Raw genomic sequence first — 27221 nt, 5'->3', positions numbered from 1 at the left:
CACACGCTGAGCTCACTGGGCGGCTGCGGTCATGTTTGGTCATATGAAATGGCTCTACCTTCCTCAGTGCACTTTCTTCAAGTGCACTGGGAACAATTGCTATACACTTGGCATAATCTTCGGGCTTAGACAGCACTGGATGAAATTCACCCATAAAATATAAATATTAAAAAGGCTACAAGAGTCGTTACCACTAGATGGGATATGGTCACGATGATGCAAGGTTTTTAAAAATTAGGCAACCTCATGGAATAGCAGTTAACTATGGTGGTCCGTGCATAACTGTCTTTCCAAAAATGCACAGTAGACCACATACTGAAAGAAGGTGGAAGTGACTGATTTGACAGGAAATTGGGTACTTTTCTGTGCTTATACTCTTTTCTGCACAGATCCAAACCAACCCACTGCCTGGGCTAGATAGACAGATATCTGCTTTTTCTTTTTTACACAGGCCACGTGTCTAGGTGCTGGTTCATAGAACTGCTTTGAACTTACTCTTGGTGTGGAGAACTAGCTGCACATACAAGTGTAACCTATTAAAATCAAGTTACTTGCAGTGCAATCCTATACATAGCTACTCAGAAGTAAGCCCCATTAAGTTAATGGGATCTCAGGATTTCAGCCTTAGGTCCACACTGTAGTCTTAGTGATCATCATGAACAGTATTCAGGTTCAAATCTGGTTCACAACAGAACTCCAACTTGTGACTGAAATCTGAAACAAAAGTCTGACTTATTAGGGCTGACCGAGTTATCCAGCTTGAGAATAGAGACAGTGATGGTTCATGTTTGATTAAACAAAGTAAATAACAACACTGACAATTACTGCAATTTCCAAAGTAAATATGCCACAGGTCTGAATGGACAAACCACGGTTACATAATCCTGAAGTAACTGTCTCCTGTAGGATGAAGAACAGCACACATAAAACCTTTTTTGTCCCAGTTACTTCCCTTCTGCAAATACATGGAGAGCAGGCTTTAAAACATTAGCAGAAAAAAAAACCTAGGCTTTTACTTCCTACCAAGAGACAGCGTTTCCCCAAAGACCATGGGAAGTTGTCCTCAGTAGTCCCCCACCCCTTTTCTTTCAGGAATTATAAATTGCAAATTAACGCAGTGCTAGGAAACTTGTTGTTCAGTCGTTAAGTCGTGTCCGACTCTTCGTGACCCCATGGACCATAGTACGTCAGGCCTTCCTGTCCTCTGCTGTCTAATGCAAACTTATGTTTACTGTTCTCTGATGTAAATAATACCATAAGACTCATCCTGACTGAAGCAGTACTGAGACCTATTCTGACAGAAACAATAACTTGAATTTTCTATTTAAAACAAAATGCTTCCTTGGCAGGGGGCTTTCTTCAGTAGGATACTAAACCCCAGAACATATCTGCAAATATGTGATGAGCAGGGATTTAAACACCATTAGCAAACTCAGGCTGTCACCTCCCTCTAAGTGGCAGTGTTCCTTCCCTCAGAGCATGTGCAAGTCTCTGGAAAATTCTACTCCATACATTACTATGTGGGCTGTGATTATTCCACTCACTAGCTAAGTCAGACTAGCTGTAGACATGGGGACAGATAGCCTACCATCTGCTAGTACAACAAAGGAGTTCTAAGTTTTGTTTTATTTCCTCCTCGTGACAGTTATTAGAGAGAAGCCAGGGAGGTGTACAGTATCACTGCCAACTTCACCTACCGCTCTTTCATTAGCTGAACCCAGGGCTCTCCTTCCCTCACAGACAATGTTTTCTTCATCGAGTTTCCCCTCCATATACATTAGAATTTCCCTTTTTGGAATTTCCCTCCATACTTATTATCAGAACAAGAAGGGAGTGCTAAAAATGCAATATTGCATGAGAAGTTACCAGGCTAATCAACAATGGCTAATAAGACACCCGTTCACTTTTCTAGAAGGAGTTTATCTCCAGCACCTGCCCTGTCTTAGGCAGAAGATGGCTGCCTCGGGCAGCAGGTTTGGGTTGTCATTAAAAGGCAGCAAATGTTTTTTTACTTTACATTATCATTGTATTTTTACCACCAGGGAGGGGAAGAGGTACATGTGGGATTTTCTGCCTCATGCGCCAAAATAATTTGGCTGGCTTCAGGTACTATGCACCTTGACTTGGGTGGACAGGGGCCACCATTTAATGCTCTGCCCTCAGGCAGCAAAATGACTTGAACTGGCCCTGTGTGTCTCTTATCAAAGCATGGCATGTGTGTGGCAAAAAAGGGAAAGTTTGTTTCCTCACTCCCCATAGATTGTCACTATAAAAAGCTGTAAATAAACTCTACTAATCTGTTGGATGCCATATTCTTTTGTTATCCGTTGTTGCTCAGGTTCTGTCATTGCTTCCATGCTGTCTCCCTCCATCCACCTCTCTTCCCCTCTCAAAAATAAGGAATAAACTCTTGAATTAATTCCTTCAGACTTAAAGGGCAACGAAGAGCTTATTAAAATCACCAAAGGGACATCTGTCTCTTTTCCTTGATACTATTTTTATCTACAGTGCAATGGAAGAAAAGGAACATAATGTACAAGGTTTTAAAAAGAGAAAAAATTACACCCAAAACAAGATCATTGTTACGATCTGGAAGTTGCCCGTAATCTAGCAAGTGATAAGAGCTTCGATGGAAAAAATTGTTTAAACTTTCTTTTATGCTTGAAAACAGTCCAACCCCCCAACCACCCTCCAACAACTTTAAACTGAATTTATCTCATTCAATAGACAGGGCATTTGCATTTTTTATTAAATACTAGAGGAAACCGTGGAGATTCTAATGATACATTATTACAACTGTTTAGCATCTTTTTCCTTATCAGTATACAAGAAATTCAATTAACATGTTCTACAATTAGCTGCAACTCTTTAGGTTCCTCTGATCTTAGTTCAATATCATGGTTAGGTGTATATCAAGATAACCCTTAGAAGGCAATTTCATTAATCTAGTTAACAGTTGTTGACCACCATTCCAACCAAGCAATCACTTCACTTCTGTCTCCATATATTGTTAACCAATAAAGTTGGCAATACATCCCCTTGTTGTAGCAGTAGTTATCCAAGCATTGATAGTTATTCTTTTCTTTTGTACATCTAGAACCTGAGAGTTTAAAAAACAAAACATCCAGTACAATATTATTTGGACTCTGCAATGACACAGACATTAACTAAAGGAACATAGTTGTCACAACCTGTGCTTGTTTCCATGCTGCCCCAGTAATGCCTGTTACTTCCACTCATGTGATTAATTCCACCCAGTTCAAGGTGCTAATCCTTACCTTTAAAGTCCTAAATGGCTTGAGATTCAAATTCCTGAAGGAGCACTTTTTTTCCATGCCAGCCCGCCCATATTTTCAGATCCTCTGCTATCTTCCATGACAGAAGTGAACTACACAAAAACAAAGGTGAGGTATTTCTCAGTGGTAGAAGTACTTATGCTTATGGAACACCCACCAAGAGATATGCCTGATGCCTACATTACAATTATTATTTCAGTGCCAGGTTAAAACTTCCCCCCACCCCGGTATTTAAAGTTTTGTAAACCTAGCCTGCTCTGTGTTCTGCCTGATATTATTGTCAACATTAACTTTTGTTGTATACTTTAATATTCTATAGCATAAATAACTTATTCACCACCCTGGAATCCATTGGATAAATGGTGGTATACAAATGTTTTAAGGAAACAACTGATAGAGTGGCTCATGTGGTCATATAAGAACATAAGAAGAACCATGCTGGATCAGACCAAAGGTCCATCTGGTCCAGCATTCTGTTCACATAGTGGCCAACCAGCTGCCCATGGGAAACACACAAGCAGTGCATGATTGCAACAGCACCCTCCTGCCCATGTTCTCCAGCAACTGGTATACATAGGCATACTGCCACTGATACTGGAGGTAGCATAGAGCCATCAGGACTAGTAGCCATTGATAGCCTTCTCCTCCAGGAATTTGTCTAAACCCCTTTTAAAGCCAGCCAAATTGGTGGACATCACTACATCTGTGTGGTAGCAAATTCTACAGTTTAACTATGTGCTGTGTGAAGAAGTCCTTCCTTTTATCTGTCCTGAATCTCCCACCAGTCAGCTTCATGGGATGACCCCAGGTTCTGATATTATGATAGAGGGAGAAAAATGTCTCCCTATCCACAGTCTCCATACCATGCATAATTTTGTACACCTCTAGCCTGTCTCCCCCTACTTGCCTTTTCTCCAAGCTAAACAATCCCAGCTGTTGTAATCTTTCCTCATGGGGGAGATGCTCCAGCCCCTTGATCATTTTAGTTGCCCTTTTCTGCACTTTTTCCAACTCCACAATATCTTTTTCTTTCTTTTTTTAGGTGTGGTGACCAGAACTGGTGCAGTGTGAAGTCCATATATCACACTACTGACAGGGTGGGTGTTGCTAGTGTGATATATGACCAAGCGATTCTCCCTAACAATGTAGGCAGAAGCTGCAGGAGTGATGAGGGATCAACCTCAGGAAAGTAGTAAGAATTTTGTAGGGATGTTGGAGAGTTTCTCCACGAATCTCCGGGAGGCTGAATGCCAACGCATTCGGCCCCCCGAAATTGGTGGGGAAATTCTCCGACACCCCCCCGCCCCCCCCCAGGATGGGACTTACCTCGTGCGAATGTCCCTTGCGGAGGCAGGTCCCGGCCCATGGGCGCCGCCATTTGCGTACGCACTTTTTTTTTTCCCCAGAGTCCGCCGTGATAGGCTACATAAAGATTTACGTAACCTATCACGGCTGACTTTGAAAATCTAGCCGTGATAGGCTACGTAAATCTTTACATAGCCTATCATGTTTTTGTGGGGTTTTTTACTTTACTTTTTTCTTTCGCGGCCGGAGAGGCGGGGCGCTCCCCCCCAGCCAGAATTTCGTCGGGGAGGGACGGGGCGCCTCCCCACCCACCAAGAATTTCAGGGGGAGAAACAGAGCGCCTCCCCCCCCTCCCGAAAAAAGCTGCAGGACCAGGTAAGGGACTTTCGTCCATCCCTAGTATTTTGCTCCAGGTAATGTGTAAATGGAGGTTGAGTTCCATACTTTCAAAGCAGTCTGCCTGAGGAAGAAACCAGTAATGGACGAATCTGTCAATTTCAGTTTCTCTCAATTTCTCATTTTTCCAATCTTAGATTTGGTTCATCCCATACTTTGAGATTTTTCCCCACCTTAAGTTCATTTCATGCATTTTTTCCCATTCCTGCCCAATATACACGTTTGCAAGTAATTTTCATAATACATTCTTGCCCGCCATTATTCTCACTAATATATGACTATTTGTGTGCACCTTACCCTAATATACATATTTTTTTTATTGGTGAACTCCATTGCAAAATTCGGAGAAGGGCAAATTTCATAGGATAGCTGAGTTTTGGTTCACTTATTAGTTCAAAAGTATGACATTAGCTAAGTTTGATTAAAATGTGAACCAGACAAATTTCTCTTCCATCCCTAGCAGTAACAATCTGGTAATATCTACAGATTACATTTCACCATGAAGTAGCTACAGCCAGTCCAAGCATGCTTGATAACATAGCTTCCAAGCATGCTTGAAACCAAGCATTTCTCATTTCAGAAATTAACCACCACTTAAAAGAGTTACACTTGTACCTGTAAAGAAGCATGTCTGGGCAAATCCCGCGAACATGGGTAAGTCAATGTTTATAGTATAAGATACATGAGCAAACATTCTGAAATCCTCTTTTCATGGCTTTTCATACAGACCTTTAAAGATGCTCATGTAAAAAAAAGGAACTTAGCGAGCAATCCTAGGGCTGCTAGACAATGTCTAGAGGGCCATAGGATCTTTTGGCTCCCAAGCAACCACGCTCCCTGCCCCCGCTTCGTAGGTCATGCAGTTCTTCCCCATTTCTGTGTTCATAAATGTAGTGTGGTGTGGGCGAAAAGGGGGCATTCCTGGGGGCAGGGAGGGGAGGTGAACATGGAAGCATTCTTATGACTCTTCCTATGCACCATGCGGCTTCCCCCATTCCTGCTCCAAAGTCCCCAGTTAGACAGCCAAAATTGGCTGTCTAGCGAAAAATACAGGGCAGCCAGACTGCAGAGGAGAGGATCCCCTCCGTGATCCGCCCACCCTGCATTGGATAATCAGACGCCTCTGAGTTTGGAGGTGGCCAAATATCCTGATAGGATTGCGCCCTTAGGCGTTGGTTCAAATCCTTCCTCAAAACCCACCTTTTCCATGAAGCCTTTGGCACAATCTCCTAGTTCTGCTGCCCAGCTCAGGCTGGACCTAAGCTCAAGCACATGCAACTGAAACAGCCACATCATGTTTCTCTGTTCACCCCTGCCTCTCCTTCCTCTATTGTTTTCCCCTTTTTATTGCTTCCCCTTTTTTTTAGACTGTAAGCTCCTTGGGTCAGAGACTGATCATCTTTTTACTCTGTAAAGCACTATGCACACCAGTAGTGGTATATACATTTATTTATGTAAAATATTCCCTAGCCGCCTTTCAGGACAGAAGCCCTCCCAAGGCAGTGTACAATAATAGAACACATAAAACCAATACAATATTAATGGGGGTGGCAAATAAATAAATAAATAACAACAACAACAGCTCTAAATGATCTGCACATCCCCATTGAACATGCACAGTTATGGTCAACATCTATCAAAATGAACAGGGCAGCCCCTGCCTGCGCTGGAATACTGCTAAGCTTTGGAATGGGTATTTGTATCTTATTATTGAGCACATCAGCCCCATTTTCCAAATTTAGTAAGTGAGGAGAGCCACAGCCTATTTGAACGGGACAGGTGCTGCATATTCCATCAGCATACCCTTCAGTGAGAAAGGCATGTGTATTTCCATAACTAAGTACAAATCATAATATGAAAACTAACGCTGACAGAACAGACAAACCTCAGTTGGGCATGTGGTATGGTCTGTGTGCATCACTTCCAAAATGAATGAGGGGTTGCATGCTCCAGGACAGTAAATCTCCCTGCATGTGCAAAGCTAAGTATGCTGGAAAGAGAAGTTCTAGTCCAGCCTACTCCCTGATATCATAAGAGAGTCAGCATGGTATAGTGATTAGACCTGTATTAGCCAAATTAAACATTTGACTAATCATGCATGGTGAAGCTATACGTGGATAGTTTTCTTTACCTTTGTGTAAGTGCGTGTGGCCCTATTTGGAACAGAATCATCATGCTCCAAGAAAGGGGGGGAGGTTTAAACCTTCCCACCACCTGTTTTCCCCTCTGAAATTCTGTGTGGGGGGGGTTAAAAAAGAAGAAGAAACTTATTGGGGGTGTGGAATTTCAGGACGAAAACAGATGGGAGGAAGTTTAACACACACACACACCAGAATGCCATGGTCCCAATCTGAATTGGGGCCACATGCGCTTATATGAAGGTAAAGAAAAGTATCACACATAGGTCCCCTATGCATGATTAACTAAATGTTTAGTTTTGCCCTAAGATAGGGGAGACCCACCCCTTTATGGATCACTGCCTTGTTGTGGCGAAGGGGCTTGCGTAACTCAGTGAAGCCATAAGCTATGCCGTGCAGGGCCACCCAAGATGGACAGGTCATGGCAGAGAGTTCTGACAAAATGTGGTCCACGGGTGAAGGAAATGGCAACCCACTCCAGTATTCTTGCCAAGAAAACCCCATGGAACATATCACAAGGCTAAAAGATATGACGCCGGAAGATGAGCCCCTCAGGTCGGAAGGAGTCCAATATACTACTGGGGAAGAGCAGAGGGTATTTCCAAGTAGTGCCAGAAAGAGTGAAGCGGCTGGGCCAAAGCCGAAAGGACACTCAGCTGTGGATGTGTCTGGTGGTGAAAAGAAAGTCCGATGCTGTAAAGAACAATATTGTTTAGGAACCTGGAATGTCAGATCAATGAATCAAGGTAAGCTGGAGGTGGTCAAACATGAGATGGCAAGACTGAACATCGACATCTTGGGAATCAGCGAACTAAAATGGACAGGCATGGGCGAATTTAATTCAGGTGACCATCATATCTACTACTGTGGGCAAGAATCCTTTAGAAGAAATGGAGTAGCACTCATAGTCAACAAAAGGGTGGGAAAAGCAGTACTGGGGTACAATCTTAAAAACAATAGAATGATCTCAGTATGAATCCAAGGCAAACCATTCAACATCACAGTAATTCAAGTCTATGCCCCAACCACTGATGCCGAAGAAGCTGAGGTTGATCGGTTCTATGAAGACCTACAACACCTTCTAGAACTAACACCAAAAAAAGATGTCCTCTTCATCATAGGGGATTGGAATGCTAAAGTAGGAAGTCAAGAAATTACCGGGATAACAGGCAAGCATGGCCTTGGTGTACAAAATGAAGCAGGACAAAGGCTAATAGAGTTTTGCCAAGAGAACACGCTGATCATAGCAAACACTCCTTTCCAACAGCACAAGAGACGACTCTACACATGGACATCACCAGATGGTCAATATCGAAATCAGATTGATTATGTCCTTTGCAGCCAAAGATGGAGAAGCTCTATACAGTCAGTAAAAACAAGACCTGGAGCTGACTGTGGCTCAGATCATGAGCTTCTTGTCGCAAAATTTTGGCTTAAATTGAAGAATGTAGGGAAAACCACTAAACCATTCAGGTATGACCTAAATCATATCCCTTATGAATACACATTGGAGGTGAGGAATAGATTTCAGGGATTAGACCTGATAGACAGAGTGCCTGAGGAACTATGGACAGAGGTCCGTAACATTGTTCAGGAGGCAGCAACGAAATCCATCCCAAAGAAAAAGAAATGCAAGAAAGCAAAGTGGCTGTCTGATGAGGCTTTACAAGTTGCTGAGGAAAGAAGGGAAGCGAAAAGCAAGGGAGAAAGGGGAAGATATATCCAACTGAATGTAGAGTTCCAGAGAATAGCAAGGAGAGACAAGAAGGCCTACTTAAATGAACAATGCAAAGAAATCGAGGAAAACAACAGAATGGGAAAGACTAGAGATCTCTTCAAGAAAATCGGAGATCTCAAGGGAACGTTTTGTGCAAAGACAGGCATGATCAAGGACAAAGAAGGCAGGGACCTAACAGAAGCAGATGAGATTAAGAAGAGGTGGAAAGAATACACAGAAGAACTCTACAGGAAAGATCTGAATGTCCCTGATAGCCATGATAGTGCGGTCACTGAACTTGAGCCGGACATCCTAGAAAGTAAAGTCAAGTGGGCCTTAGGAAGCATTAGTAACAACAAAGCTAGCGGAGATGACAGTATTCCAGCCGAGCTATTTAAAATCCTAAAAGATGATGCTGTTAAAGTGCTGCATTCAATATGCCAACAAATTTGGAACACTCAACAATGGCCGCAAGACTGGAAAAGGTCAGTTTACATTCCAATTCCAAAGAAGGGCAATGCCAAAGAGTGTTCAAACTACCGCACAATTGCGCTCATTTCACATGCCAGCAAGGTGATGCTCAAAATCCTACAAGCTAGGCTTCAGCAGTATGCGAACCGAGAACTACCGGAAGTACAAGCTGGGTTTCGAAGAGGCAGAAGACTAGAGATCAAATCGCCGACGTTCGCTGGATCATGGAGAAAGCAAGAGAATTCCAGAAAAACGTCTATTTCTGCTTCATTGACTATGCTAAAGCCTTTGATTGTATGGATCACAACAAACTGTGGCAAATTCTTAAAGTGATGGGAGTACCAGACCACCTTACCTGTCTCCTGAGAAACCTGTACGAGGGTCAAGAACCAACAGTAAGAACCACACATGGAACAACCGATTGGTTCAAAATTGGGAAAGGAGTACGACAAGGCTGAATATTGTCACCCTGCTTATTTAACTTATATGCAGAGTACATCATGAGAAATGCCGGGTTGGATGAATCACAGGTCGGAATTAAGATTGCTGGGAGAATTATCAACAACCTCCGATATGCAGACGATACCACCCTAATGGCAGAAAGCGAAGAGGATCTCAAGAGCCTCTTGTTGAGGGTGAAAGAGGAGAGTGCAAAAGCTGGTTTGAAACTCAACATTAAAAAAACGAAGATCATGGCATCTGGCCCCATCACTTCCTGGCATATAGAAAGGGAAGAAATGGAAGCAGTGACAGATTTTACTTTCTTGGGCTCCAAGATCACCGCAGACGGTGACTGTAGCCATGAAATTAAAAGACGCTTGCTCCTTGGGAGGAAAGCTATGGCAAACCTAGACAGCATAGTAAGAAGCAGAGACATCACCTTGCTGACAAAGGTCCGTCTAATCAAAGCTATGGTTTTCCCAGTAGTAACGTATGGCTGTGAGAGCTGGACTATAAGGAAGGCTGAGCGCCAAAGAATTGATGCTTTCGAACTGTGGTGCTGGAGAAGACTCTTACGAGTCCCCTGTACTGCAAGGAGGTCAAATCAGTCCATCCTAAAGGAAATCAACCCTGAGTGCTCATTGGAAGGACAGATACTGAAGCTGAAGCTGAAATATTTTGGCCACCTAATGCGAAGAGAAAACTCTCTGGAAAAGACCCTGATGCTGGGAAAGACTGAAGGCAAAAGGAGAAGGGGACGGCAGAGGATGAGATGGCTAGATAGCATCACCAATGCAATGAATATGAACTTGAGCACACTCCGGGAGAGAGCGCAGGACAGGAAGGCCTGGCGTGCTATGGTCCATGGCGTCATGAAGAGTCGGACACGACTGAACGACTGAACAACAACAACAAAAGGGGAGACCCAGATTCCAATTCCCACTCAGCCTTGACGCTCATTGGTGGCATTGGGCCTGTCAATTTTTCAGTCTAGCTGACTACACAGGTTGGATGTTGTGAGGATATAACAGGTGGGTGAGAACCATACATGTGAACTTGAGCATCTTGGAGGAAAGGTAGGGTATAAATGTATATAAACATATTTGCATGAATAAATCAATGCGCATGTCGAGGGAGATTTTAAGTCAACTTCACATTGTGAAGTAGAAGAAAAACATACATTTACATTGCACTTCCCACATATACTTTATTTAAAAAAATGCTTTTATCAAGGTCATCATCACCCCCTCCCCCCAAAATCTGTCCCCTTCTTTCATTACCAACATTTTGATTAGGTATCATTCCACCCCACCCAATACCCAAGGCATTCTGGAGCTCCCGTTTCCATGCTGTGGTATTAATATTAGGTGTTTGCAAAAGGGAGGATATTAGCTTCTATCTTATATCTGTCAAAATTAATAACTTCTCTATCACAGATAACTCTAGGTCAATATTAGATTCACAGATGTGGTTGGAAATAAAATGTATGGAAATATAATCTCTGATTTGTCAGTATCCCAAAAGTGTTTATGTTATTGAATTTCGGGCTGCAACTATTCAAAAGGTCAAAAAGCACTGAAAGATAGAAGTAGGGGCGGGGGAGAGATTTTTGTGTTTGTGCAACCACCACATCAAGAAACATAAATTCTTTGCTTAGATTATCACAATTCTGAAAAAAAAGGAGGTAATTTATTTTACAGTCATTTTGCTTTCTGTGATTAGTGGGACTGTCACCTAGGACCGACCCAGATATTTAACTGATAGGTTGCAGCCTGACCTATGGTGGGTCACACCAGCAACAGTACCCCATCCAAATATATGTAAAACATTAAGAAGTGCAATCCCAAATGCATGTGTGAAGTTTTGAGACCTACAGCAGCAAGGAAAAGAAAAAGGTCAAGCCTAGAAGCCTGGAGGTTTTTTGTTCAGGAGGGGTATCCCTGAGAGGAGTAGTTTGAGTTCCTTGGTTAAGTTTCAGTTTCATTTCCACAGTTACCTTTAATTTCTTCAGGTTTGAAGAAGTACTTTCAGTTCTGAGGGAGGAGGGTATATAAAGAGAGCAAGAGAGCCTGGAAGAGCAGAGTCTGAAGAGGAAGCAGGATGAAGCAGCTTGGAGAAAACAAAGTACAGCTAGGGTAAAGGGACTTACATTTTGCAACTTTCATTTTCTCTTAAGGCCTTTTGTATCACTCACCTCTATTGTGTAAATACCTACCATTGTGATTGCTTGCTTTAAATTTACCAGTAAACTGTTGTGGTTAAACCCGAAGTGTCTGGTGTGCCAATATCACCCCATGCCTACAGCCTAAACCCCATGTTATTGGGAAAGGGAAGTTTAAAAGAAGGAAGGTGGGACTCTTTAAGGAGGCAAGACATGCTTTAGGAGTTGCTCAGGGGTCCAGGTCATAACGGGAACCTTGACAGCATATTTGGTTAAAGATGGGTCCCAGGTCTGAAAATGTAGAACGCCACTGTCTAAGGAGCACTGAATAGCCGTACTTAATATGCTATGCCCACAAGGCTTTTAAACTGAGAATGCCTGAACAAGGACTGTTGTGGTTGTTAATAGAAAGAAGTTATCTCTGTTCACCAGTTCTTACTGGACCTGTGCAAGATATCCCCAGAAGACATTTCTATTCTACAGGCTGCCCAAGGGGTGGTTTTCTAGGTATGGCCAAATACTTTTAGTATGTATGTATGTATGTATGTATTTCATTTCTACACTGCCCAATAGTCAAAACTCCCTTGGCGGTTCACAAAAAATACATCCACTTGTGTTACAGGAACCAAATGTTTTTATAGAGTTTTCTCTGATGTTGTATTTGCAGACAGCCTATTTCCACTTGATCCCCTTTCCCTTGTTTTCATAATTCCATTTTCCTATTGACTAGTTCTGTCCAGTTAGACCAGGTTTTGGATAAAGCACTCTTAACTGCTGCTGAGAAGGATTTTGTGAGGCGGGGGAAGTGGGGGGAGAGAACCAATCTCATTTTTTCCCTTGCTGAACCCCTCAAACTCTAGATGACCCGGAGTAAAATCCCTTTTAACAAGGCTTAGTTCCTCAGTGAACCAGTTAAAACATTGCAAAAATAAACAAGAGCCATTGTTTGCCCTTTCTAAGACTTTGGAATTCTTTTTGAATAGGGAAGAAGCAAGCACTTTGCCCTACCTGAGCAGAAAACTGGCAGCAAAGGGATGAAAAGGGACACTGCTGTTTGAATGGAAAGTCAGAAACTGAGCTCTGCATGGGCCTGTGTTTGCAAGCTCAGCGTGGTCAGAACCTGATTTTTAAAAAAACCAACACCCCCCCGCCCCTGCCTCCCAAAACCAACCTGACGAAAACATGGAACATATTTTGAAATATTTATCCTAACCCAGTTCTAAACTATGTTTAGCAAGGATAGCAAAAATATTAAACAAATGTAGCAAAATAAAAGAGATCAGAAAAGTAAATAAAGTGTAGATCCAGTCACATGGTGACCTGCCTGCTTTACCCTGCTCAGTGGGATCTTAGGTGATTAGCTAATATTAGGCAAAGACTCTTTGGATGAGAGCAGCTCAGCCAATGACAACCAGCAGCAACTTGGAATCAGAGCAGTTCAGCCAATGATAAGCAGAAACCCTTCTGATTGACCAGTTCCTCAGTATCCCTTAGAGCGGGGGTACACAACGTTTTCAGCTCTGAGGGCCACATGTGAAGTTGTCTCGGATAGGGGTCACACACACATCTCAGCAATCCTGATACAGATAACTCTTTCCTCACAGCTAGCAGCAATCGGGAAAGAGCCATCTGTATGAAGATTACGGACAGAGGAATGAGAGCCTTCTCTCCACACCCTCTCCCTGTGAACCTGACACAGATCACTCTTTCCATTGAGGAAAAAGCGAGGCAAGGGATCAGAGCATTCTTGGGGACATTCATCAGTGACATTGGGGACATTCACTGAAATGTATTTGCTAGCTAACATGAATTTAACAAAGCTCAGGCCATTGTACACAGGGCTATCTTTTTTTCCCCTTACAAAAAGTCTGTGAGGTAAATTAGTTTTGTCTTCAAAGTATTATTATAGCATTGTTAAATTTTAAGTTTGAATTTTGTTCACTGTCTTGAGTAGACTTGGTTCAGAAAGGTGATTTATAATTTTTTAATAAATAGAGTAGAGTAAAAGATGGTGGCCCATAGTCACCAGTCATCAAGGCAAGCAGGGATTTGAATGTAGTTCTGCCCAATCCAAGCCCAACGTTCTAATCCAGGGGTCCCCATACTTTTTGAACCTGTGGACACATTTGGGAATTTGAGAAACTGCTGTGGGCACTAACACAAAATGGCTCCCATGATAGATGTAGCTACTCACATAATGACTGCCATGGAGGCCTAGCTAGTCAAAAGTGAGCTAAAGAGATGGTGAGGGGAGAATTAGCAAGGCTAGAGGCTGTGAGGGAGTGGGAAGTAGCAAGGCAAAGGGGTAGAGGGGAGAGAAAGAGCAAGGCTAGAGCTAGAAAGAGAAAGACTGCTAACATTTTCCAAGTTTATTCTTAAAACCATTTTTAAGGGGGCTGGGAGGGAAGAGCTTTGTGGGTGCCACATTGGAGACTCCAGCTCTAATCATTGCATCCCATGACATCCAGCGTAGTGTAATGGTCAGAATATTGGCCTAGGATTGGAGGGACTCAGGTTCAAATTCCCACTTAGTCATCTCACTTATCTCCCAGCCTAACCTATCTCACAGGACTGTTGTGAAGATGAGGTGGACGGGAGAAAGTATGTGTGCTAACCTGGGGCCCTTGGAAGGAGGGTGGGATACAAATGTAATAAATAATAAATCTTACTGGCTAACACGGGAAGATACCTTTTGAAGTTTTCAGTGGTGGTTCACATATCATCCAAAATATGCCAGATGAAAACAGGTAACAGATAAATGTCATCTCCTAATAGTGGGACAGTGTACATGATCTTCCCTTTCATTTTGTATTTTATATATTTTTGAAATAACAAAATCAAGATAAATATTCACAAGTATCACATCAATAGAGGGGAGAGTCCCAAATATTTCCCATTCCACTCTGTCCCTCTCTAATCCAGGACTTGAATTATGGGGAGGTAATGAAGGGGTCTTAATGGAATCCACAAACCCTGCCGACACCCCTCAATTTTAGCCACCCCTCTAGCTTATAAATAGGGCCAGCTGTTGGCTTGAAGGGGCCCCTGGTAGCTCCCTCATACAATGCTGGGCCCCTGGCTATATGTTTATCTGGAAGCAGTGGCAGGTCACCACAAGCAGGTCACCATTTTGAATGTCCCACAGTGCCTCAGAGTGATGCTAAATTGGGGGCATTGTAGGAAAATTAAAATGGTGGCATATTGGCCCAAGGCTGATGTCAGTGCTGGTGGATCCTGCCAGGGTACTGGTCCCTGGCAACTGCTCAGGTATGGCAGCTGCTGATGCTGAGCCTGCTTACAAAAGGTGAAGGAGTCCTTCCCTCCAGACCCCCTGTAATTTGGTGCCCTGACCTACCAGTTTTACAAATAACTGCTTCAAGATCCTTTAAGGACAGAGGGTGTTGAGAAGAAGAGGAAAAATACATTCACCAGAGTTCAAGAAAAGGGTGAGGGGAGAATGGGGGAAGTGAAGTGGGTTGGGAAGCTACTTGTGGTAACAGAGTGGCAGCAATCTCTCTCTCACTCTTGATACATAGGGAAGAATTACATCCAGCATTATTTATTTATTTAAAGCATTTTCATCTTGCTCCACAGCTAAAAACAAAAATGCTCCAGGAGTGGCTTACAATCAATCAGCTGAAAAGGAGAGTCCCTGCCTGCAAGTTTACAATCTTAAAAAAGACACCACATGCAGGTAGAAAGCGATGGGAAGAGAAGGGGGTGGGGGAAACTGTACTGCCAGAAATGTACACAGGATTATTTTGGACGCACACACACGCGAGCCATTGGGACTGAAATTTCAAGTGGGAGACTGGCTTATCTCGGCTGGCTTCTTAATACTTTTCTTTTGTGTCATTTTTTTTGCAGAAAATCAGGCCATGTTTCGAAAATGGGGGAAGAGACACAAGCACCATTAACCATGCTTCACAGGGGAGAAAAGCAGCCTGGAGGAAGGATTTCCCATGGGAAAAGGGTTCTGCAGTAAAGAGGCAGGTAGCCCCTCCTCCCCACTGTCAACCACCAATCCCATGCAGATCTTCCTATTCAAATTGCAGCTTCAGTGGCTGCTCTGATAAAAAAAGAATAAGGGAGCTATACATAACACATACTAGAGACAGTGTAGCATCGGTTATGGTGGCCACTTACACATCACCAAAAAAGATGACACAGATTTTCATTAAAGGTGCAAAATGCTAACTGATATGTATAGATGCAAATTTAGAAATAATGACTGTAATGTAAATAGAAATAAAACACCATAGTGGGGACAACTGTGACCGTGTCACCTGTGCTCAGTCTGCTGACCCAATGCAGAGGAAGTGAGGTGGGTGGCTACTAACAAAAGGGCCTTTTCTGTTGTGGCACCCTGGTTATAGAATGAGCTTCCCAGAGAAGCTTTTCTACATGAGGCTGTTAATCTGCTGCATCTGCTTTTGGTTTTGTCATAGAATTGAGATTTGAACACTACATGAGGAGCGTTTCCTTTCCTGCTACATAACCTCTAGGTGGCACTGTGGTATAGCAGAATAGCACAAATACACAAGAGAAAATTGCACTTCCTTTCGCTTTCACAATTAAATGCCGCATTTTCCCTAGTCTAAAAAAAAACTCACTGAAACTGCTGGTTAGACCCAGAAGCAAAACTAGAAGGTCAGAATGTCATCTAAAGAACCTGTAAACAACTGTGAATAGGGAACGACGAGCACATGATAAATTCCTCATGTAGAAAAACCCAGAGGCTTGCCTGGCACCTACATTGTGCTCTTTTCAGCACTAGGTGAAAACCTTATTTCCCCAGGCATTTTAAGTCTTCCAGTATTAAATCTGTTACTGTAATTTAAATCTTTGCACTGCTGCTAGGTTTTATTTTTATTTTTATTTCATGTTGTATTCGATCATGCTGTGTTTTATGGCTTTAATTGTTATGACCTGCCCAGACAGCTTTGCCTACGGGGGTATAGAAATGTAATAAATAAAATAACTATTGTTAGGCAAGTTCAAGTCAACTGCTTTCCCTTCTTCTGGTTCATTATTCTAAAACCAGATCTGAAGTGGAGAGCCCTCCAAAGAGATGATGCCTTCAGACACAGGACTGTCCTGTGCCAGCCCTTCAAATACAGGACTGTTCCCTGTCAAGTAGGATACATGGCCACCCCAGGTTCAAATCTCCGCCCAGCCGTGAAGTTCACTCAGTGACTCTGGACCAGTTACCAATAGGGATGTACGAAAGTCACTTACCTTTTCAAAGGGAGACATTCGCGGTGGGGGGGAGGGACTCAGTCCCTCCCCCCGAAATTCTCCCCAGCCAGCTCTGCTCCACAGCAACTCCGTGGAGCCGCCGGCTGGGGCCGCCCGCAACCGGACATCAGGCCACTGGGCTGCACAGGGATGCAAATGGCGGCTGCCGTAGCTGCGCCATTTGCGTCCCTGTATTTTGCCGTGATAGGCTACATATATATTTACGTAGCCTATCACGGCGAAAAAACGGGAATGTAAATGGCGGTGGCTATGGCCGCTGCCATTTGCATTCCTGTTTTCTGCCATGATAGGCTACGTAAATATTTACGTAGCCTATCGCAGCAAAAACAGGGAACGCAAATGGCGGCGCTATGGCGGCCACCATTTGCATTCCCTTTTTTTGCCGTGATAGGCTACGTAAATATTTACATAGCCTATCACGGCCTCTGCAGGGACGCAAATGGCATCCCTGCGTTAGCTGTGATAGGCTACGTACTTATTTATGTAGCCTATCACGGCTATAATGAAGCGAATGGCAGCCGCAGACATGGCCGCCATTCTCAAAGCAGCATGAACGGCAGCAGGTAAGTGCTCCGTTTCGCGCGCCTTTCGCAGGGTGGGGTGGTGGAGGGCTTCGTTCTGCCACAGATTTCAAGGGGCCGAATGCGCTGGCATTCGGCCTCACCAAGATCCATGGCGGAATTCTCTGACATCCCTAGTTACCAACAATCAGCCTAACTTACCTCACAGGGGTATTGCAAAGTAAAAAAGTAGGAACCCTATACTCTCCGGGGTTATCCTGAGCCCCTTGGAAAAAGGACAGGATACATATAAAATGCATGAATAAAACAATTCTACTCTTAGCTTAACACCCAAAGGAAGGAAAGGCAGGTAGACCAAGACAAGGCCAGGACATTTTGTAGCAGCATTCAAATATCTCCTTCTCCACAGTTTAAAGGGCCAGCACTTTTTTCAAAACACGCGGCACCATGGAGATGTCAATTCTGGCCTTCATCTATTCCCCTCCTCTCCCCATGGTGCTACCTGAAGCAGGCCATTTTGCCCTGCTTCATGGAAGGGCTGGCCCTGAGTAAGACCCTACTTGTTTATACTTTCAGTTTTTCCATAGAGAGGGCCGTTACCTCCTAATTGCTGTTAAATTGCTGATATTTTTAGGTTTCTGGCTCACTTACTTTTGAAAATATGAGGATGGTTGCCAGAGAAATATCTTTTCCGCATCTTGGATATTTCAACATATGTATCTTGGACCATTCCCATTTTGGAGCATTCCAAATCCAACAAGTGTTAAACCCTCAGTGTTCTGTTTGTTTGTGTTTTATTTTGCACATAAATATGTCTCCACATATTATAACTTGGCAAAATGATGCTTTTTTTTTAGTTGAAGACTGAAGATGTGATATTGGCTGTCCCTGGCATCAGGGAAGGTGCCAGGGACAGAGCCTCATCCATTAACTTCTCAGAGGTCAACCTTTGTGGGTTTTTGCACTAGAAATCCCCCTATTGAATGGCCCCTTTCTTCTTTCAAGGTATAACATATAGAGAAATATAGTAATGCCACTTTATAGAGAAAAGTAGTGGCTGACCTACCTCATCATGATTCAATCTGAAGGTCTGTTTGTCATCTCCTAAGTATTTCATGAAAAAGAACTGATGTTTCGCCTTTGAGCTGCTCTCTGCTTTAATAAGGTATGACTCTCTCAAGAATCCATGATATAATTTTAATGGTTAGTCATACCTGACTCTTAAAATGGGAATACAAAAGAATGCTGTGCGACCCTTCCCCACTTGAAGATGATACCGCACATACAATTTTAAAAAGCTGAGGGGACGAAGCTGAGCTATATGCATAAACACATGCAAGGGTCTTTTTCTCCATTCACAGAAACACAATTATCTGTATGTCACAACAAATGGTGATACATTTTCCTCTACCAAACACATAAGCAACAATCACATGTGTTATTTGTCTTCACCTTTGAAATCAAACCAGTTTTTCTCCCCAATGGTTTACCCATTTCCCCATACCAGGTAGGCATTAAAGGAAGGGAACAGAAAAATAAGCCAGGGGTCTTCACACTAAGGTTAATAATAATAACAATCTAATTGCCACATTAGAGAGAAACCTCAGGAATCTATGTGTAGCATTGTGGCTAAATATTAGTGCTGTGCCGAAAATCTCTCCCATTTTTTTCAACCATTCTCAGTAAATTTGATAGAAGAGAAATTGCTTCTGAAAAGAAATTCAGTGGTGAAGAAATTTCAGAGAAATTCTCATGGGTTGGTTTTGGGTTTCTTGGGCTGACCTTACTTAGGAGGTGGCTGAGGAATGAGTGCAAATACCGTTTTTCACTGTACAGTCATCTCTCTGGCAGCCTGTAGCCACCTCAACTTCCTACACTTCAATTAAAGCCCAGTTTAAGGCACCATGAGCCTCATGTTGTGCAGAGTGGTAGGCGGCAGTATTGCAACCGAAACTCTCCCCACAACCTGAGTTCGATCCCAGCAGAAGCCAGGTCTCGGGTAGCTGGCTCAGGTCAACTCAGCCTTCCATCCTTCCGAGGTCGGTAAAATGAGTACCCAGCTTGCTGGGGAAAGGTAGTCACGACTGGGGAAGGCAATGGCAAACCATCCCGCTATAGTCTGCCATGAAAACGCCAGCATAAGCAGCATCCCTCTAGGGGTCAGTAATGACCCAGTGCTTGCACAGGAGGAATCTTTCCTTTCCCTTAAGGCACCATGAGGTAATCCCTCCCACTGGGCTTTTCAGATCAGGATGTACAGGCAGCCTGGGAGGCTAGCTGGAATTAGGTAAGCTCAAAAGCACCACAAAAATAAATTATAAAACGTCCTGAATGAGTCAGAACAATGGAAGCCTCTTTCATGCGGGGAGAACACTTTCAGGAAATTGGAGGACAGATTTTGGCAGAGCACTAACTCAATCTCATCCCTGGAGCTGGGCACAACACTGCCCCCACCTGCATTGCAGTGGATGCAAACTGGGGGCCAGCCTGCCAAGATAGTTGATACTGTTGTAGCCCGAACACCTGCAAAACGCTTCCCACAAATGAAAGAAGCTGTGCTACAAGCCCTGCCAATGAGGAGCCCTACCTGGGAGAAACTGTTGAGAATTTATCCTCCCGCTGGAGAAATTTGGTGAAATTGTCTCTCAAATTTCTCTGCCCATGAATAAGGTGGAGAATTTCAAGAGGCCATTTGTGCACAGTTCTACTAAATATGAACTGGAAACCAGAAAGACTCATGCAGTCACTCAGCCTCATTAGTGAAATCTTACAGAGCCATCCAGACATTGTTATCTTCCATTTGTAACCCTCCAATATCTTCCCACAGCTTCTTCTGTTTTTTCTTTTATTACAGAAAACCTGTTATGGAGGAAGAGCTAAACAATGGGCCAGTTTGCATGATCAAGCAGCCCACCGTGGGTTATTCATGCCATGGTAGGCCGCAGCGCATGCAGGTGGCCATTTTGAATATTCAATCCACGACCAGGCTTTATAATGTCATCAAAACCCAGTGAAGGTTGGTTCTTAGCATGATTAGAAATCCATCTACAACTCTAAAACAGCCCATGGGCTCTGGGAGATTTGTTAACCATGCCAACAACCCACCCTTGCTGGGTTTGGGTGACAAGACAACATAAGAACATAAAAAGAGCCCTACTGGATCAGACCAAGGGTCCATCTAGTCCAGCCTTCTGTTCACATAGTGGCCAACCAGCTGCCCACAAGCAGGATATGAGTGCAACAGCGCCCACCCACCCATGTTCCCCAGCAACTGATGTACACAGGCATACCGCCTCTGATACTGGAAGTAGCATACAGCCATCAGGACTAGTAGCTATTGATAGCCTTATTTTCCATGAATTTGTCTACCCCCCTGTTAAAGCCATCCAAATTGGTGGATGGCTTTAACCTCTTGTGGTAGTGAATTCCATAGTTTAACAAGCCACAGTTGCCGCTTGGATATTCAAAAGCCACCCGGCACTCACCTCAACCCACCGTGGCTTAAATAACTAATCGTCTGAACCTGGTCAATGTCTTTTGATCCATCATGCTAGAGCTGTCTGTCTGGACCCACCCCCAGTTTAAATCTCACTTCAGCTATCAACTCACTGGATTGCTCTTTACTGTGCCCCAGGTCCCAATGTTATCTGTACTATAGATATAATAACACTGAACTACCCTACAGGGTTGTTGTAAAGCTTAGCAAAATAATGTATGTGATGCCATTTACGTCCCTGTTCTTCAAGTAAAAGGCTATGTAAATCTTTACGTAGCCTATTGCTGCAAAGAACAGGGACACAAGTGGCATCCGCTATGTGGACGCCATTTGCATCCCAGCTGCCGGAAGTCTGCCAGCGGCCGGAGCTGGTCGGCAGCTCTGAGGACTCACCGTGGAGCGGAGCCGGCCAGGGCCGGCCAGGATTCCGGGGGGGAGGGACAGATCGCCCCCCCCGTGGACCCAAGGCAAGGGGGGTCCCTACACCCCTACTGCGGCCCGGTCCCATCCCCCCCCCCGGTCTGTGCAAAAATTGTCTTCCATGAGACCAGTCCCTGGTCCCAAAAAGGTTGGGGACTGTTGCTCTAATGCATAGTAACTTCTTGTCTCTGGCAGTCTGGGATAGGGATGTCAGAGAAATCCACAACAGAACCAAATGACTTTGGATTTTCATGAATCCAATGTGTGAATTCTATAGCAGACTGGCATTTCCCCTGTTGGGCAGATTCTGTGAACTTGTGGACCATTTTTCTAACTTTCCCAGATGTTGTGAAATGTCATCATAGAAGAATATGCAAAATAATAATACCCAGTCAAAAATGCATATTCCCCTCATAGGGTGAAGCAAAAAAATCCATACGTTGGGGGAATTCGTACATTTTTGCACTAGCAAATTTGCGCAACTGTACATTTGCACAAATTTGAGTACAAAAAAATCAGATTCTGCCGATGGGCAGACAACAGAACAAAAGGTGCTTGACAATCCCTAAAATGCAGACAGAACAGATTTTATGCAATCCGTACATCCTTAGGCTGGGGAATTAGTTTATGTACAAACAGAAGATGATTCCAAAGTATGTTTCAAGGGATGGTCTTCTATTTGCACCTATGTGCTGCAATAAGCCAAATTGCTTGCTTCATTAAGAAATTGGGCTTTATTCTCTATAGGATGTATTAATCTGACGGTAACTATGTTGTCTGGACTGCAGATTTGTATGGTCACCCCTCTCTGGATTCATGCAGATAAAATTAGGTATCCTTTCTTCCTTCTTGGAAACAGCTTAGGCATTTCTGCCAAATAGTAAAGCCAGGGTTTCATTACACAGTTAGGGCCAAACTAGGCAGGGATGACATTCATTGTGTGGATGCAATTAGCATATGCGTCTTTGTTATGTAAATAACAGCTGTAGGAAAGCCTGAACAGAAACTGTGGGAATTGGGAAAGAAAGTTTAACTCTTTGTCACAGTTTGCATGTGACAACAACCCATGGTTTGTTTGAACCATGGTTTGCTGGGGCCAAGCCACACTGACTGAGTGTGTCAGAAATTTCTCACAGTTTCAGGCCCTTGGTGGTGGGGCAAACTAGCAATCCCTAATCTCATAGTTAGCCGACTCTGTGAAGTATTGGCAGCCCTGTGAAGAAGGTCTTTATCATTTGACAGAAAGGGAACTGGAGGTACAACATACCTGGCTTCGTTTTATGTATTTATAATTTTTTAACCAATCCTTCCTCCAAGGAGGTCAGGATGGCACACCTGGTAGATCTCCTATCATTTTGTTTTTAAAACAACCCTACAAGGTAGGTTAATTTGAGAAAAGAGTGAGTGGCCCAGCTTCATGGATAAGAAGGGATTCAAATTTGCCTCCACCCCCAGTTTAAGTAGAAAACTCTAATCAATAGACCATACTGGCTCCATCTCCTATACCTCTATGGAAGAACTGAGATTTGAAGTAAGGCCACATGGTAGTTTGGACTGCATGAACTAATTTTCCCCATTAAGTTCAATAGGACCCAACCCCTCCCCCCACCCCGAGAAAGCTGCATTGGAGCGATAGATGGCCAATTCACAAAGCTCAACTGGCATGCTGACAGTTGGGATTAAGTGGATCTATGCAGAGAATTGTTGTTGTTGTTCAGTCGTTCAGTCATGTCCGACTCTTCGTGACCCCATGGACCATAGCACGCCAGGCCTTCCTGTCCTGCGCAATCTCCCGGAGTGGGCTCAAGTTCATATTCATTGCATCGATGATGCTATCTAGCCATCTCATCCTCTGCCGTCCCCTTCTCCTTTTGCCTTCAGTCTTTCCCAGCATCAGGGTCTTCTCCAGGGAGTTTTCTCTTCGCATTAGGTGGCCAAAATATTTGAGCTTCAGCCTCAGTATCTGTCCTTCCAATGAGCACTCAGGGTTGATTTCCTTTAGGATGGACTGATTTGACCTCCTTGCAGTCCAGGGGACTCGTAAGAGTCTTCTCCAGCACATAGTTAACTGGATGTGCAATCCATTGCAATGTGAACCAACTCAAGCCCTGATAAGGTGAGGGTCCACAATTGTGCGAAGTGTTCTACCCGTGTTCAAGTGAACACAAGTAGTGCTCCTGTTCAAACCTTGCGGATTCAACACAATCAGCACAATGTTTTTATGCATGTTATTGTTGTAAGCCGCCTTGAGAGGGCCTCTGCCCTGAAAGGCCGCCAATAAATATTTTAAATAAATAAACTGATGAGGGCTGGGCCTGTGCACCCAGAGCACAGTGCATCCTGCTGTGAGTCCCCCTGCCCATTTTAACTCCTCACACAAATTTAAAATAGTACTTATTAACATGGTGTTTTTATTCTTTTATCTTGTCTTTTTTGTTCACCGCTCTGGAATCTGTCTGGATGTGGAGTGGTATACAAATGTTGTAAATAAATAAACTCACTGTATTTACCATGTTATTGTAAAACTGCCAAAAATGAGCTGCCATTTGGCCATGTGCAAGTCTGGCATAAATATCCAGCATCCTTGGGCACCTACCAGGGGCCCAGTGTCAAGGCCAGGTCCGGAGCTGATTCATGCTCTGGGTGCACAGTTCGATTATGGAATTTGCTACCACAAGATGTAGTGATGGCCACCAATTTGGGTGACTTTGAAAGAGGGTTAGACAGATTCCTAGAAGAGAAGGCTATCGATGGCTACTAGTCCTGATGGCTCTGTGCTGCCTCCAGTATCAGAGACAGTAGGCCTATGTGCACCAGCTGCTGGGGAACATGGGCGGGAGGGTGCTGTTGCACTCATGTCCTGCTAGCATTTCCTGTGCGTAGCTAGTTGGCCACCATGTGAACAGAATGCTGGACTAGATGGACCCTTGATCTGATGCAGCATCACTCTCCTTATGTTCAGTGCCGACTCCAGGGTTTGAAGGGCCCTTGGACAAGACACCCTCAATGTCCATGAGTCTACCTTCTTACCCAAATTGTCACCAGCTCCTCTTCTTCACCATCATCTTCTTGTTTGCCAGGCAGAGAGTCAGTGAGCTGATAGTCAGTGGCATCTACTGTTTCTTCTTCACAGTGCCACATTTGCCTGGGCCAGAATGAAAGGGGGGGTTGAACAAGTAGATTGCAATGGTGAAGAAGGGGAGCAGGTCCAGGGGGTTCTTGTCAGTAGGCCCTCTGCTGGGGTGTGGGCTCTTGGCCAATACTGACTATGCTGACCCTTGATGTTGGTCTGGCCCTGGGCACCTGCTAATCCTTTTTTCTGGCCCAGCTCTCAAGCAGTAGAGGCCAGCTGGATCTAGCCACCACCTTAAGTTCCCACAGTGCCCCTGACAATGTTCTGAGGAATCATGGGAAATCTAAGGGAGGACTAGATGCAGCCATCCAACACATCTGGGAGTGCTGCCATGCTGCAGCTAGGTATGCTCATTGACCAGAGGAGCCCTGGTGAAGTTACCCACTAGAACCCAGGGCCCCACTTAATCCTGGAGCTGGCCGCCGTCATGTGACCTGGCCTCATGTCACACCACATGTCCGTAATGGGAATGAGAAGAGCAGTTAGGTGGGAGTAAGTATTAACAGTATTTTGATACCTATCAAGACTATCATCTGGTGCTGTCTTCATCTGAAATTTAATGGGGTGGGAAGATTTAACTGCACACACACAGATCTATCTTGATTCATATCCTATGGGCTTTTGACATTAAGCTGTTTAAAAGCGCGCACACACACACACACACACAACACATATGCACACTCAGTAGTTTCCACTGAGTAATGACCCAGTGAGTTGCAAGTAAAGTAGTCTTTCTTCCTCCCAATCTTTCATAGCAGACATGATGAAACAGATTTCTCCAAACAAATAGATTTCAACTGAAATGTAATATATTTTATAATGGCTATCTTCTTGAATATCCATAGTTAATTTGAAGTTAGAACAGATACTCACTGGGTGTTAAATGTCCTCTAGTTGTGCTCTTCAAAGGCACTGGGGGGGGTGGGGGAGAAAACTAGTGGGGAGAAAAGTAACACGGTGGCAACACTGCCGCGAGATGAATAAGCAAATTGTCCACAAAGGGGAAAATGCATTGTTCAGTAGCAGCTGGGTAAACAACATGTATTAAAGACTCCTAATTCCCCAGGGGGGGATACCTCATGACTCAGAAAGTTTTCTTTGCCTTCTCCTTATGTGTGGGCATGTTTCAGACACTGAACACTTGTGTTTCTGATTTTCACATCGTCGGTGCAGGTTCACCCTAGTTAATGTCTTCTTTTCTGTTCCAAATGCACCATTGGACAAATACCAAGCTGGCTTTCTCCCATTCATTGCCAGTAACATTTCAACAAGATCTGTTCTTACTATACTTCCACAAGGCTTTAAAAAAAAAACCCACCCTAACTGCACAACCTCCCCTGTTCTAGGAGATATAGGATAACTAGATGTATGGGAAACACATGACTGCCATGGACCCATGTGTATCTCCTCAGGTGTCTTTCTGATAGCACCTAGTCAAAGAAATGATATCATGCAGCATTTCCTCACCCTCACTACAATTCATTGGCTTTGGGGAGTAGAGAAAGAATGAAAGGGGATGGTGTTGTGTATCATGCATTTCTTTGCCTGGATGTTCTAATGCATCCATTGGGGCACAAGCTAATTTTGATTCCTTTGGCACTCTATAGCAGCTCCAGACACCATTTTGTTTGGTTTTTGTTTTATTTTCACCCTGTTTTGGGCACCCAAAGCAGGGGGTCAGAGGGGGACAAAGGCCTCCCGGACCTCCCAAACCTCCCAAAGCTGCCTAGCCCTGATGTTGGGTGACCACTTACACATCACCAAAAAAGAGGAAATGGAACACTGAAAAGGAAAAGAAGAAGACACTGATATGCATAAAATTTGCATATGTGAATTTATATGTAGAGATGCAAATTGAGAAACAATTAGTATAATTTAGACAGAAATGCAATATATCTCATCGTGGTAGGAAAGACTGTGACCTGTGTGCTAGCTCAATCTGCTGTTTAGGTTTGAACTGTTGATCGGGAACTTTAAGGCCCCAACTCTCTCTTCTTATGGTTCTTTATCTTTAAACTGGACTTCCACCAGAAGGCCCTTCAAATAGAGGATGCTTTCGAACTGAGGACTGTCCTTGTAAAGTAGGACTCATGCCTGCTCTAATCACGAAGCTGTACAATGCTCAGGCTCAGACTTTAGTGGGTCTCCAAGAGGAGGAGCTAACAGAGTTGGAGAGGAGTACCTCCCTGTATACCTTCATTGGGAAGAAGTGGCAGAGATTCTCACCTAACATTAATGCATGGTTTACTGAACCCACGGTTTGTTGCCCTACTCAGGGTTTGTCTGGAAGGCAAACAAACAAACAAACCATAGCTGCTTTTCTAAAACCCTGGGTTATTTGTTTCCTTCCTCCTTCGATCACTCTCCCCCTGTATCCCAAATGCCTTTGCAATATTGTAGTACTGGCATGTATAGTGGCTAGTTATTTTTACCACTGTTGCTTGCCACCTCTGTACCAAGGCAAAAC

At 43.8% G+C, this 27221-nt stretch overlaps 1 long non-coding RNA gene across 1 annotated transcript in view; it reads right to left on the bottom strand.

Moving 5' to 3' along the window:
- Window positions 1-3276: 3276 nt before the first annotated feature.
- The window catches only part of LOC146338908 (uncharacterized), a 29165-nt gene continuing 5220 nt past the window's right edge, over window positions 3277-27221 (bottom strand). Inside the window, exon 3 of the long non-coding RNA XR_014784731.1 lies at window positions 3277-3388. This is a non-coding gene — a long non-coding RNA (uncharacterized LOC146338908). The remainder of the gene's footprint in view (window positions 3389-27221) is intronic.

The sequence above is a fragment of the Heloderma suspectum genome, chromosome 8 (genome assembly GCF_057233095.1).
Source record: "Heloderma suspectum isolate Gila_16-S chromosome 8, 16-S_ref, whole genome shotgun sequence".
NCBI lineage: Eukaryota > Metazoa > Chordata > Lepidosauria > Squamata > Helodermatidae > Heloderma > Heloderma suspectum.
This window is presented reverse-complemented; position numbering and strand designations above follow the sequence as displayed.